Below are 13,135 nucleotides of genomic sequence, written 5' to 3'. Positions count from 1 at the left end.
AATTAGTTGAACCATCACTTTACTGAAAAACCTAGACATTTCCAAAAGCAATATCTGTTCATCTCATTGTGTCATTAATACAGACAAAGTTTTGAGGACAGTAAGAGTAAACAAAGAAGAAAATGAATTGAAAGGCTTTTGTGATCATGAATTTGTTTAATTTTTCCTGCAAGTATTCAAGTTCCTTGTACTGGTATAGTCATCAAATCCCTTGGAGTGGCATCCATACTCTCCTCTTGGGAAAAAAGTGGCCTGTTTTGGAACTTTAGCTTTGAAACAAGTACAGACTCATAGGCAGTGCCATTTTGGTCACGCCAAGTTCTTTATTGCCTTGCATAGAAGAACTAAGTGATTGCAGATATCAGTGGAACTTGTTCCATGAACTTTGTAAAACATGAATCAAGAGTGAAGGAAACAAGGCTACCTTTTTTTTCCCTTCATTCATGAGCCTTTATCATCTCCATTTTATGTGATATTTAGAAGAAATTGAAGTAGAGAAAAAGGACTTACAAAGCTACTACCTCAGATTAACAATTTAGGGACATTAAAGGATTCTAACTAGCACAGCTATTAGGATAACCCATGATTTAGAAGACAGAAACTTTGGGGGGGGTGGTAAATTGTAATTTTTTTATTGGAAAACAAATCTACAACTTGAAGTGGATTCAAGGCAAATTGTTCCATAAGCATATTTTCTTCAAGAGGCTAAATAAAGTTTAAAAGCAAGCAACAATAGAAGAAAATGTTTCTGGTACAGGATAAGCAGTACAAAAAAACAGTGTATGAGTACCTGGATAATATCCATTTTGCAACAGTGCAACTTTTAAGTGCATATTGTGACTGTCCATAGTCCACTCAGAGTTACAACTCCACACTTCAACAATATGCTGTCAGTTCCCGAAGAAAACTACTTAAAAAGGCATAACCCAGATGTTTCCTCATTTGACCAACTCCCTCTAAGTTCAGATGTGCAGAAGGGCTTAGATATACCCAGAGTAAGCCACATTCAACATGTTACTTGATCGATTTTCCAAAATACGGTTTCAAGAAAATGACAGTAAGGTAATGGAAGAAAGCATGGAGAAGTGAAGTCCTCATTATTGCACGTGCATATTTTTTGACAGCATTTTACAGCCAAGTTACAAAAGGCAAATAAACAATTTTGTACAAGAAAGTGAACACATTCTGTATAGCGTCCTCACTTCGCTATCATCATTTGTACAAGCACTTCATAGTTTGCTTGACCATCACCATCAAGATCTGCTTCCCTGATCATTTCATCAACCTCATCTGTCAGTTTCTCTCCCAGGTTTGTCATCACATGGCAAAGCTCTGCTGCCATAATACAGCCATTGACATCCTATCAAACACATGGAATGCTTCTCTAATTTCTTCTTCACTTGTCCATGCCTTTCATTTTTCTTGCCATCATTGTCAGAAATTCTGGAAAGTCAATTGTGCCATTATCATCAGCATCTTACTTCATTAATCATGTCCTGTAACTCTGCTTCTGTGGGATTCTGCCCAAGAGACCTCATTTCAGTTCCCAATTCCTTTGCTGTTACAGTTCTGTCACCATCCTTGTCAAATGGCGAAAAGGCATCTTTGACTTCTGCAATCTGCTCTTCAGTCCTCGGTCAGCCTGTAATATGTCATTCAGCTTGCAGCTGCTGCTTGGTCAGAGTGCTGGCGTCTGCCTGTTGCTCTGTCGCTCTGGCGGTGTTGTCCTGGCAACTCCCTAGACAGAAACTTTTTACTGATATCACATGACTTTCGAATATGCTGAACTTAAAACTGTGCAAAATGAGAAAAACAGATTCGAGAAAGTGTCAGAATTTGAACAGATTCAGCAGAAGGAACCTTCAGTTTGGACTGAATTTTGCTGAGTTAAATGGAATCACAACTTTGGAAGAATGGCACAGTGATAATGCAGTTACTATTTCAGGAGTGAGTCACAGGCTTTACCTTTTTTCCTGAGAAGTACATACCTCAGGTCATATCTAAATAATCAATCACACTTCAGCCCCATCCGTATAGCTCATATTCAAGAACTGAGTGAGATTTAAGAAAATCATGCTCACCAATCATTTATAGTGTCCCTGGAATTTTGGAGACAAATATTTGAATTCTAGAATTGAGATGAAATTTCTAGCTGTATGGCTCAGCTCTTGGAAGAGATTGCATTCAGCTTACTGTAAAATCCGTGCCCTTTCATGAAGTACCCAGTACTGAGTCTCAGTATATAAAACCAGAGTCTGAGAGCCAATCCCGGAGTGCGAGTTCAGCATGTATAGGTATTCTGACTCTCCTTAAGAGTGATTGTGTAGTTGTGGGGTGAGCTTATGGGCTCTGGAGCCAGACAGATTGAGTTCAAAATCCCTTCTGCCACTTCCTACTTGTGTGGCTTTACAACAAATTATATAAATCTCTGAAATTTAGTTTCTTCATCTGTAAAATGGCTTCAAGATCATCGAGCTCATAGTGTTCTAGTGATGATTAAAGTGAGATAATTTGGGTAAAATATTTCTCAACACCCAGGAAGTTTGTTATAAATGGGAAAATTATTTTTATTATTGATTATAAAGGCTCCACACAAGCATTTTATATTATGATAGTACCCGTTCCTTCTTTGCAATTCTGATGTTCTCATTTGCTTCATTTAAAACTGAGTGGTAAGCAGCACCCGACACATTGTGCAATTCTGGATGAATAAGATGAATTATATTGTTTTTAGAGTGTTTTTAAAATTTCTGCCAAAATGGGTGCATATTTTACTACTATTATCAAATTCAATCTGGTGCTAAATAAAAATTCCTGATCCTGTGAACTCCTATGTAAACAAATCTTGGGGGCTTGTGATTACTAGATTTAGAGTGCTTTCAACCTTATGGTTCTATCTGTTTCTCAGCATTGGAGCAGTGTGACTACATCCACAGTGTAGAAGCTGTTCCAGGTCTAAATTTTGCCCTATTTTAGTTATTAGAATGTAATGCTACCTATCAATTTCTGTGAAGGTTTTTGTTGAATAATTTAATTTATGAGAAAATGCCTTTAACTTTTATAAAATTTCCATAAGTGCTAAAGGATGAAAGAGGCCTTTCTTCTGAGTTAGTTGAAGACACACACATTGTGATCTGCTAATCATTCTGTGATTTAGTATTTAATGTCTATTCACTTTTCCTTATATTCTTATGAGTTAACTATTTGAGTATATAACTATGATGTTGCAGGAGAATTTGAAAGGTTGTTCTCCATTAAATTACAGAAGATACATTGTCCTCTTCCCAAATTCTTGGTAGGTGAATCTTCAGGTCATCTCCATTAGAGGAGATTTCCAGAATCCTCCATCCTAAAATAGAGATAATACCATTCATCCCACTGGGTAAATTTGGGATTACTTGCTCTTGTCTCTTTATGCCTAGCTTTTGGGAACACAGAAAACTGCCCATGAGCCGTTTATTTTCCATTTGCTATGATGTATGTAAAAGAGATGTCTGGGTCCATCTGAGTTAAAGATATGCATCTATTAAATGATGCCATAGCCACTTTTAACCACTCATGGATATGCTCTAAAAGTGAAGTCAAGGTCTCCTTTGGTCAGTGAAGGAAAGGAGAATATAAATCTGTAGCTCAAATAGACTTTCTGAGCCCAATTGAGATCTCAGAACACATTAAGGAAAGTCGCTTGCAGATAACAAGTTGCGTCAAGTGAAGTGAAACTTCTTCAAGCATTCTGTCAGTTGAAACCTATTATTTATTTTCATAGGAACTGTTAAGCCAGGTTTCCTGGAATAGGAACAGGGAAATTTTATTCAGTTTATGACAAGTATATGTCTACAAAAGAAAAAGGTGGTAGTGGAGTGGAATGTTAAAAACTTGACCTGATTTATATGCTTTAACCATTCAGAGATCCACTTGGAAGTCTGAACATTCTTTCAGAGAATTAGTTGTTGCAGTTTGATTTTTTTTTTTTTTTTTTTGGTAGAAATGCTGCTGGAATCTGTCACAATTTAGTTTGCTTATCTGTCTTCTCATTATATGGCTCTCTCAACAGTATTTTGTTGCCTTTTTAAAAATAAACACCTTAATTCAGACAACCTGCTGTGAAGGGTAGTGAGAGATGGGGGAGAAAGAGAGACTGAGAATATAGGCTCATGCTCGGATACTGTTGCCTGAAAGGAAGCACACTTGGCTGTGACACCAGCGACTTAGATGATCACATTTAAACCTCTAGTATTTTTTAAGTAGTGGGCAGCTTGTTCTAAAGTGATCTTCACCCTAAAAGGAAGATGTTTACCTAGCCACAAACAGGAAATCTTATAGGAAGAGCGTATGTTGCCACACCCAAGTAGAAGAAAGAGATTAGAAACTTCTCAGAGAGCTGAATGTGAAAGGCCTGTAACCAGAAGAGAGGTGTTGGGAGCATGAAAGTTGAAAGGAACCAAGGTCAGAAGATCAGAGCTGGGGAGTTGTACCCAGTGGTCCACAACCAGAGAGCTGAAGACAGCCTGAAGGAACACAGCCTACTGGCCTCAAACCAGTCTTGGGATTCATAGTTTACTAGGAAAGAGAAAAACTATAGAATTAGTGTTAACAGAGAAGAGCGTTTCAATAAATTTTTATTTTTATATTTATGGTATAATGCTGAATGATGGTCAAAGCTGCATCCACCCAAACAATGTGAGAAGAGAGGGGAGAAAGAAATCTAAAAAAAAAAAAAAGATAAAGTCATGAAACTCGAAAACCACTAATCTGCTAAAAGAGAGGAAATGAATGCTGTGTGCAGGGGATATTAAATAGAAGAGATTCAAATAATTTTCACTATTGAATTAGGTTTTGTAAAATTTCACAGGCGAGATAAACACGGCACCAGGCGAGCCAGGCACAAGGCAAGATTTATTAAAGGCAGTCTCCAGCAAAGTTTCAGGGCTCAGGAGAAGGGGAGCCAGGAAAGTTACGCCGGGAGGAGGTGGGCACCCTTGGGTTAGGTTCCGCAACTCACAGAAAGAGAGAGGGAGGTGGTGCCTGGGTGGCTCAGTGGGTTAAGCCGCTGCCTTCGGTTCAGGTCATTATCCCAGGGTCCTGGGATCGAGCCCCACATCGGGCTCTCTGCTCAGCAAGGAGCCTGGTTCCTCCTCTCTCTCTGCCTGCCTCTCTGCCGGCTTGTGATCTCTCTCTGTCAAATAAATAAATAAAATCTTTAAAAAAAAAAAAGAAAGAAAGAAAGAGAGAGGGAGTCAGGGAAGTTGCACTGGGAGGGAGTTGGCGGGGGTCTTTTATCAGGCCGAGGCAGAGCAAGGGCTCACATCCATATTTGGTGATTGGAAGGTATGGGGTGAGGGCTCCTGATGCTCCTGTTTCCTGCATATGGAGACGTGACCTGGGCGTATACCCTTTTGGCAGGAGAGTCTAAGGTTAAGGAAAGAGGTGGGGAGGTGACTGGAAGATGGTGGCCCCAGCGGTCATTTCTATTGTTCCTCCTGCATTCCCGGAACTGTGGACCCAACAGGTTTCAACTGCCTTTTTTTTTTTTTTTTTTTTTTTTTAAAACTAGTGCCCTCAAATCACCCTATGCCTCTTCAGAAGTTTTAACACTGAAGGAGCATGGTGCTAATAAGAATGGTGCCCACATTGATTGTTAAACACTGTGTGGCCCCATTCACCTGTTAACACAACGTGCCCCTTGGGAGTATTTACTTATGGGAGTTTTAGAAGAAAGACATGTCCAAAGTACACAATAGGATATAGAATTTGAACCCAAGGCTTTTGAGTCCCAATCTGGGTCCTTTCTATTTATACCAGTGAGGTCCTGATAGAAAAAGGCAAAAAAAAAAAAAAAAAAAAAAGAAAAAGAAAAAAGAAAAAAAAGACCAAAGGTAGGAGTGATCATGGCCCAGATCTGACACTGACACTGGATATTGCTCTTTACTAAGCTGATAAACGATGAAGAAAAGCCTTTGTTGACACAGAAACTGAGAAATTGAGTGTATTTTTAAGTCACACTGGTAACAAAGGTAAATAATATTCCTTATGTGCAGAGAACACAAGCAACATATTTCTTTTCCAAATTGTTGTTAAAAGTTTAGTTTAATGAGTTTCAGCACACAATATTCACTACCAAATAAAGAGGAGTAACTGGGGCGTGTGTAATATGCAACCGATACACATTGCTTGGTGTGAATCTTTGCACTTTGTCTTTTTTAATATTTTATTTATTTGATTGAAAGAGGGAGAGCAAGCACAAGTAATGGGGCAGGGGGTGGGCAGAGGGAGAGGGAGAGTCAGGCTCCCTACTGTGCAGGGAACCCGATGTGGGGCTCAATCCCCAAAGCACTCAGAGATCATGACCTGAGCCAAAAGCAGTTGCTTAACCGACCGAGCCACCCAGGCGCTCCTCTTCACACTTTGTCTTAATGGTAGATGGAATGCAGTGACCCCAGGCATGGCTGTGTGTATGAAATTCCAGTTTCTTCTCTGCTGCAAGTGTCCACATCACAAGATAAGTTTAGTTAAAGCTTCTCATATTTATCTTTACTCCAGAAATCTGAAAAATGTATCAAATGAGTTTTTATATCTACAGTGCTTCCCCCCCCCCAACACACAACATACCAAGCTGTCATTGGGAAGATTTTTTTTTTTTTTTTAGATTTTGAGATTGGAATAGCCTAGAACTATTTTCCCATAGTAACATGAGGACACATTTGGGTATTGTGATCAGTGTCAAGGGAGGGGCATACATAATAAAGTACTATAAGTTGTGAATGACTTTTTTCATTGATAAAGCAGATCCAAGGTTACTATTGTCATCTTTTAAAATTTGACATTTTTATGAAGGGGAATATGGATAAGTATCAAAATTTACCTATCACATTTTTATCTGCCAAAAAAAAAAAAATTAAAGTATCCTCTATTTTCTATGACAATTAAAATTCTTCCCAAGACTAGTGCCCCTGGATATCAGAAAAGAGGCTTAAACTTTCCAGCCAAAGATATCTCAGTTTTTCCTCATTTAAGAGTCTCTATTAGTTTAAAGGAATTTCTGTAAGGTAAATATTCAACATAAATCTGTCTCAGAGCTATTTCTCCCTTGCTCTGTTCTTTCTGTGCTTGCTTAAGTAACCCACAGGGGCATGGTCTTTCCAGTGAGGATGAAGTACCCATGCATCTAGACATCACCAGATGCTGACTGTACTAAACTCCTAACCAAGTGAGGGCCCCAGCCGCTAGAGACAGCTGGAGATACATCATAGGGTCACATGATGGTCAGACATTCAGGGACAGGACCAGACCAGCCAGGCAGCATAAAATCAGAGACTAGCCCAGTGTATGGATCTGTTCCTTCTCTGAACCCTGACAGTCCTGGACAGTATCAGAGAGGGAACAGTGCTAGGGCATGATCATGGAATGTTGTGCACGTCCACCCAACTACTCACGCATGAGACCTTAAAACTCTGAGCCATTTAACCCAGAACAGACTTAAGGACAAACTACTGGGAGTACGGGGAGGATGTCCATATCACTCTAAAGAAAAAAATGTTCAGAAGAACTGAGCTAACACACTTCAGCTTCAGATTTCTAGAAGTATCTAGTCCCTTCAGAAAAGTGAAGCTCTGGGATTAACTCATGTTAAGATGCTTCTTCAGCAAGGGAGGCAAATCAGAGGAATACTGCCCTGGAGCAATATCAATAATGGAAATTTTTTTCAAACCTTAAATCATCAAGATTTCTACTATCTCTTTCTTTAAAATTCTGGCCCCAAAGCATGATTATATTGCTTCTGGGGTCATTTAAAATCTTTTTTTTTTTTTTTAATCAATAACCCCTTGCTTTTCATTTTTAAGAAAGTTTTTAGCATCCTTGAACAATATTAACTAGCATATTTGAAAGCCTTACTTATCTTAGTAAGAACAGTTAAGGAACTTCTAATAAAGATCTTAATAGTAATAATAAAGCTTCTGATAGGTTTTCCCCTATTCAAAGTTAGCCTCATAAGGGATTCAACCCCAAGATGTAATTGATGGGATTTAAAATAATAATGTTTATAAGGGTATATTTTGTCTTTGTTATTTTATGGATTACAAAGTCATAAACTTTTTTGAATGCCTAGTCAGTTTTATAACCAATAGATGATCTCTTAGTTTGAGAATTAAATGGATATTTCAGGGCCTCTAGAATATACAGCGTCCTACCTACCCCTCACTTCAGATGGTTTCGGAATTTTACACCTGAGTCATTGCTGTCCAACTGAAATAAATACAAAATCAAAACTAAACTTTGTATTTCCATGCCTTTTTGATAACTTTAAAAGCATTTTGAAAAGCACTGTCTTGACCACATAAAAACTACTAAAAGTCACTGATCCTGGCAGGCTGGGTCTGGGGACCCAGAGAGGTCCTGCAGGACCAGCCAAGGGGGTCCCTGGCTGCATGCAGAATAGAAATCAAATGTGAGCCAGCAAGAGGTAAAAGCAGAGTTTATTGCAGGTGTGGAGAGCATGCAGTTACAGTGCCTGGAGACTCAGAAAGGAGAGGATGGAGTCTCGTCTTTGTTAGAGGATGAGTCTCTTTTTTTAATTGAGGATCATGATCTGGTGTACACGTCCTCTCAGTCATCAGGAACCACCAAGAACAAAGATGAGGGCCAAGTGTTCTTGGAGGCTGGGGAACTTGACATCGAGATGTCCAGTGCTGGTGATCTGAAATAGGCATATGACAGCCGTATCTAGTCCTTCTTACCGGTTCTTCCTTAGATGCTATCTATTCTAGAGAAATCAGTAACTCCTTGTCTTACACTACGTGCATTGAGGCATGTACAAAGTGGTGGTGCAGGTCCTAGCAAGAACAGAAGAAGGAAAAGGAACAAAAAGCAGGTCTTTTTATGCATTCTTTCAGTTTCCCTATCTCAGCAGTAAAAGAGAATGATGCAGTTTGTTCATTTCTAATAGGAATTAGAATTAGGACATTGCTGATACCCAGGTCTGAAGTAACTCAGGTGTGACCTCAGCAGTCAACAGTGGTTAATAAATGTAAGAAATTGGTCTTAAAACCTCCGTGGAGCTTAACAAAAGTAGTGCAGTTCTTATCCTAATCTTCGTAAAAGGTGAAGGAAGGCATTTAAATATAAATGCAAACAGATATCTGCTCCCCTATTTTATTACGTTCAAATAAGATTATATTGGATACAGTTTAGGATTTTGATGAAGATATCTTTCATTTTTAGAAGAAAACAGGAACAAAACCATATTTCAAGTTTATTAGACTTTTTCACTTACTACTACTGGCACTTTCAAATATCCTAGTACTTCTAAATTTAGTTTGTTTCAATTACAGTAATTTTTATGGAAAAACACAGAAAATTGAAAACAGAACACTAAGAAATATTCACCTTACTTTTACAAAACCCTTTCAGGAAATGCACTGAACATCTACCATGAGCCAGGAGATTTCAATATACTTTAATTTACTCCTTATAACAATAATACTGTAGATAGCAATTATTGTCTCTGTTTTATCTATGAAGAAATCAAAATAATCCTCAGGATAAATGATTTTATCAAGGACTCTAAATGGCAGAACCAGAATTCAAGTTGCATTTTAAAATAAAGTACAACCATGGATATTCATTACAGAATGATTTATATTAGTAGCAAATTTTAAGAAATCCTAAATATCTAATGATAAAAATAGTCATACATGGGGCACCAGGGTGGCTCAGTGGGTTAAGCCTCTGCCTTCACATCAGGTCATGGTCTTAGGGCCCTGGGATGGAGCCCCACATCGGGCTCTCTGCTCAACAGGGAGCCTGCTTCCCTCTCTCTCTCTGCTGGCCTCTCTGCCTACTTGTGATCTCTTCCCTGGGTCAAATAAATAAATAAAATCTTTTTTAAAAAAGTAGTCATTGATGACACTGGAGCATTAGGAAACTGCTTTATATTCTGCTTGTGAGTGTTAGATATCCATAAAATGTTACATTATTTTTCATGAAAATTGTAAGAAACAAAATTCTCCATATTTGAAGTATGTAAAGAAACAGAGTTTGAAATTTAAAAGAAAATGAACCAAAATGCTAATGGTTACAATGGTGGGGATGTTCCTTACTCTTCTGTTTTATAGTTCACATTTTTTTAATGTGGCTATGATACTCTAAAAATTTATACTACCTCTTTATTTTCTTCCAGCCTTGGCAACATGCCCCCGAAAAGAAAATTTGGGAGACTGACATTCCATTCCTTTTTTAATCATAGGATTTCACCTTCTCTTTTGCAAGGATCTTTTGTAGTGGTGTTGACACACCCTCATCGGGGAATCTGGGGGAGTAGAGACTCAGCAAAACTTTCCTCCTGAACTGTGCCCCAGCAGGCACAGAGACAAACAGAATTTGCAGTCACATCCCTCTACTTCTCTTCTTCCTGAGGGCCTCCCAGCTCCTTCTTCAGGAGTGCGTATTACATTCTAGCTTGCGTGGCTCCAAGTTACTGATTTTCATCATTTCTTTTAATCTTTTCTCTCATGTTTAATACAAAGCATTGATCACACAAACAAAGGCAAGATGTTCTGTTTGAAGAACAGGTGTCCTTTTTGGCAGCTTGAAGGGCTCTGTGTTCTATGATGGGGGAGAGGCGCAGACATGGAACATCACTGTCTACTGCAATGTGTTTAGAAAGTCAGTGACTCCACCAAAGTTTTTATTATTACTTATTATTTCTTGAAACATCCCTCTATTACTTTGGGAGACTGTAGTCTCTAATAAATGATATAGAAACTCTTTGTGGCTCACAGTTGGGGAACCACAAGCTACTATCCACGCATGCCCTAGATTAGGTACTTTGCTCTGCCAGTAAGATAGGTACCATTAGTATCAACACAACGAAAAATGTCCTGTAGATTCAAATGACAAGAGAATAGACTAACCAATTCTAATCTTAACTAACCAAAGCTGTAAAACCAGGGACCTTTTTTTTGAACCACCCATCTCTTGTATTCAGATACTAGCTTCATTATTCATTCATTCACTCATTCATTCAGCACATTACTGTATACCAGGCTTTGGTAAATAACGCTGGGGATACTGATGTGCAGAAAATGGACAAAACACTTGGTGTCATAGAGCTTGTGTTCTGGTAGAAAAATCAAATAATGAATTATTAATTAAATGACAAGTAAGTGTTGTCATTGTAAGTGTTACAGAGAGGTAAGAGTGATATGATTCATGGTGTATGTATAAATGTTTGTGTAGTCACTTTTGATGGAGTGTCCAGGGAAGGCCTCTCAAGTACTCTCTGAGAAGTCAGACGGTCTTATGTAAGAGAAAGTAGCAAGTACAAAGTCTTTGGAGTCTGATCTAGTGGTCGAAGGGACTGTGTAGAGACAAAAATGACATCAGAGCAAGAGGATGAGGCGACACCATCCAGAGTTTTATGGTCCATGGTAAATAGTTTGCATTTATTCTAAGCACAATGGGTGCCAATAAAAGCATTTGAGTTGGAGAGTGACATGATCTGATTTACATTTTAAAGACACCACTCTGGCTTGTGTGCAGAGGGAATGATTGTAAAGGGTAAGAATCCAAGCAAAGAGGTTAGTTAGGAAGTATTTCAATACTTGTGCAGCCTTTAAGGTAGAAGAAAAACCAGACCAGAATGGTGACATGGAATGATCAATTTTATTTGAAGAATGGGATGATCAAATATATCAAATGTGCCTGACAAGATAAGATGAGTCATTTGGCTCTCCAGGGAGGCCACTGATTTTTTCTACGCAAGCAGTTTGGGGGAGGTCTTGGGATGAAGCCAGGCTGGGTTGCACTGATAATACAAGGGGGTGGGTGGAGGAAGTGGAGATAAATACAAGGTGGGTGGAGGAAGTGGAGAAAGAAGGCAGAGACAACTCTGGAGAGTTTTTCTGTGAAGGGAAGTAGAAAAATGCTTTGAAAGCAGGAAGAGAGGTGAGGCACAGAGAGAGGGATGAGGTCTTTTTAAGGATAAGAGATATTAAGTCAGGGTTACCCCACTATATTCATAATCTCAGGAAGAGATACAAAGATGAGTAATGGAAAAAGAGTTAGTGAAAGATGTATAGTTCTTTCTACTTCATCTATGGTGTTTTCTCCATTCTTTTCTCTCTCTGTTAAGCCAAATCTGTTTCTAGTGAGAGTCTATCATGAGCCAAATCTTTTGTATAAACTTTGTTCAGCTTGTCATCTCTCCCAGGAATATTTTAAGTCTACTTCATTCACTATAAAATAAAAGGCTGTTCCTTGTGAAAGAATTTCTGGCATCTGTGAGCAGTAAGTCTTCGATTTTAGACTGTGGGAATGAGGGAGCAGAGGTACCTCCCTTGAAGGACACTGTCCTGCTCTGAATCTATCTGACTATAGAAGTTTTAGGTTCTGAAATATAAGCATCTTTCTTTCTGGTTTGAACTTCACAGAGCCATTCTTGTCTTAACCAAACTCTACTCCAATCCTTGGGCTCCTCTTCCATTGCAAAGCTCTACTTTTCTCCTTTCTGTCCTGCCAGTGTCTTAAGAGTCTGCAGGGAGCAGGAGGTGGCTATTAACAGAACTATCAAAAAATGAGTTTCACAGTTTTCAAAACCAAGCTTATTTGATTGACATGCTTTGTTAGAGTTTGTCTTCCCATACTGATGAGAGCAAGGTTGATGTTATGCTAGTCAGTGTTAAATGTAAAATAAGATATTGGTTCCTCAACAGTTAATATCTCCTTCCTGCCCCACCCCATCATGTCCAACACTCATCACTGCCTGCACCTCTGAAACATCACCTCCACTGTGCAGCTGTCCCTTCCATTCTCCTATTTACTGGGTCCAAACTCACACTGAAAGAACATTCAGTGTTCCTTCATGTGAAGAGAGAATGTGAAGAACAATTCAAGACAGAAGCCTATCTATTACAGAATGAAAAGGCCTAGGAATGGAAAAGATTTTTGCCTTCTCCGGAGATTAACTAGATGATTAGTGAGCTAAAATGGAAAGGGGCAGCTGGTAGGTGAGTTCAGTACAATGGGCAGGGCCAAAATGTTACTAGCTTCTTTGGGAACCTGCTCCTCTCATTTTTCACACCTCAGTAAAGGGCAATTTTATGCTTTACATTTCTGAAGCTGAAAAACTTCTAGACAA

The 13,135-nt window shown here is 38.8% G+C and overlaps 1 protein-coding gene and 1 pseudogene across 4 annotated transcripts in view; one reads left to right on the top strand and one right to left on the bottom strand.

Moving 5' to 3' along the window:
• The window catches only part of CAMK4 (calcium/calmodulin dependent protein kinase IV), a 232,289-nt gene that overhangs the window by 118,346 nt on the left and 100,808 nt on the right, over positions 1-13,135 (top strand). The gene's annotated exons all lie outside the window — the stretch shown is intronic.
• Positions 1,045-1,665, bottom strand: LOC106006683 (annotated as a pseudogene).

The sequence above is a fragment of the Mustela putorius genome, unplaced genomic scaffold (assembly GCF_011764305.1).
Source record: "Mustela putorius furo isolate JIRA1106 unplaced genomic scaffold, ASM1176430v1.1 tig00001059_pilon_pilon_pilon, whole genome shotgun sequence".
NCBI classification, from domain to species: domain Eukaryota; kingdom Metazoa; phylum Chordata; class Mammalia; order Carnivora; family Mustelidae; genus Mustela; species Mustela putorius.
This window is presented reverse-complemented; position numbering and strand designations above follow the sequence as displayed.